We start from the raw sequence: 2,500 nt of genomic DNA on the forward strand, positions 1-2,500 counted from the left end.
CATCCTCTCCGCCACAGTACACCATCCACACTATGATAACCACACCAGGGAGTCCAATTCTAAAATAGAATATCCCACCCGTCCGACATCCACAACTGCTCAGATAAGCCACCAACACCCACACATGTCCTACACAGGGGTGCACCCAACACCACCACACTGCCACCTGTTACGGCACAGAAACAATGGCAGGAATGAATCACACAGGTGTGCCGCAACCACAGACGCGGCGCGCCTCCAGTCACGAGCGAAAAGCGCATAAGCGCATCCTGACGAGACATAACTGCTGTGACATACTGACGCTGCCTCAGACATTCACTTACAATGATCACTACCAACGAACCTCGGCCCCCCCCCCCCCCAACAACACACTCTCTTACCACGTTGTGTACTGTAATCCAACCCATTTCGCACCTTAACCTAACCCATTTTGCACCTTAACCTAACCAAATTCGTAACGCAATTTGTACCACAATTTCTACCGCAATGTAACGCAATTTGTACCGCAATGTAACGCAATTTGTACCGCAATGTAACGCAATTTGTACCGCAATGTAACGCAATTTGTACCGCAATGTAACGCAATTTGTACCGCAATGTAACGCAATTTGTACCGCAATGTAACCCAAGTTGTGCCTTAACCTAACCCAAGTTGTGCCTTAACCTAACCCAAGTTGTGCCTTAACCTAACCCAAGTTGTGCCTTAACCTAACCCAAGTTGTGCCTTAACCTAACCCAAGTTGTGCCTTAACCTAACCCAAGTTGTGCCTTAACCTAACCCAAGTTGTGCCTTAACCTAACCCAAGTTGTGCCTTAACCTAACCCAAGTTGTGCCTTAACCTAACCCAAGTTGTGCCTTAACCTAACCCAAGTTGTGCCTTAACCTAACCCAAGTTGTGCCTTAACCTAACCCAAGTTGTGCCTTAACCTAACCCAAGTTGTGCCTTAACCTAACCCAAGTTGTGCCTTAACCTAACCCACGTTGTGCCTTAACCTAACCCACGTTGTGCCTTAACCTAACCCACGTTGTGCCTTAACCTAACCCACGTTGTGCCTTAACCTAACCCACGTTGTGCCTTAACCTAACCCACGTTGTGCCTTAACCTAACCCACGTTGTGCCTTAACCTAACCCACGTTGTGCCTTAACCTAACCCACGTTGTGCCTTAACCTAACCCACGTTGTGCCTTAACCTAACCCACGTTGTGCCTTAACCTGCTCTGTAATTGGCATATGACACGTTACATTAATCTAGTGTTGTCTAACCACAACCCTCTGAATATAGTTCGCTACTCGCACCGCCCACCCTCTTGTGTATCGTTTCATGTTCAACACTTCGCAAGTGTTGCTTACTTTTTACATGCTCCCGCTGTACACTGTAATGTGGACGACTGCAGGATGTACATCGCCCCCCCCCCTCCCCCCCCCCTGCCTTCGCACGCTGGTCGTTCAGGTGCTTGCGTGTTCAATGCCCTTCGCAGCTGTTCACTGGCATTCGCATGTCGAAGCGCTCAGTCTACGTCGTGGTACGGCCTGTGTCCACTGTCCGCTGATGTCGTAAGCTTAACCCTCACATTGTACTGCACATAGGTCCGTATGTACTGAATGATACGCTGTGGCACATGTGTGACCGTACAACGACTGCGCCCAACAACAGCGAACCATACGGTCCAAATGTTGTGCACTCAGCCACGTGCCGTCTCCCCATAACAGCTACATTGCAGTGTGGTACGCCATAGAGACGTGTGGGAGTAACGGACGCCCTGGATGGCGATCAGCATGAGCCGTCTGTTGATGTAGTGGCGCGTGTATTCAAACGTAGTCGTCTCTTCTCACACAGTGTGATAGCATGGTGCACCGCGTTCCACATCTGCGACATGGTACAGATGCTGGTTGACAGTCGGTGTCGTAATGGACATCGCATACGTAGGGGGCCACCTCCCACGTGTTCTCTAGTCGTGCACATTTTGTTGCGTGTATGTGGGCAGACGTAGTGTGTCGTGGCACCTAACAGACAGGTATGCAATAATCGTTGCATTTGCAAACTGGGATGGACGTCTACGTTTGCTGGTGACGTTACGCAAATGAACAACTGGTAAACCCATTGTGGTGCGGTTGTTGTTGCTGGAGGTAAATCAGTAAGGGCAAATCTGTGTGTGAAGCGATACGCGGCGGTGGCTGGGTGGGACCGTCCCCGGCCGGTGAGGGGGGGCCGCCCGGCGTGCTGGCCGCGCGGTGCGTGGGCGCACGCGCTACAGCCGGCTGGTGGGGGCGCCCAGTGGCAGGCGCGCCGGCCGACGGACGCGGCAGGCGGCGCAGCTGCGCGCCGGGGCACCCTGCGCGCGGCGCCGGGCGGCCAAAGTGGGTCCTCGCGGGCCCGGTGCGAAGCGCGGTGGACATCTGCAGTGTGCTGGTCCGACTGAGGACTGTGTGCGTTGAGGATGCGCCGCCGCCCGGCACTCGGCGCCGCGACGCCGTCTGCTGCTCGGTCGCCCCAGCGG

Source organism: Schistocerca cancellata, chromosome 7, assembly GCF_023864275.1.
Source record: "Schistocerca cancellata isolate TAMUIC-IGC-003103 chromosome 7, iqSchCanc2.1, whole genome shotgun sequence".
In the NCBI taxonomy this organism is placed as follows: domain Eukaryota; kingdom Metazoa; phylum Arthropoda; class Insecta; order Orthoptera; family Acrididae; genus Schistocerca; species Schistocerca cancellata.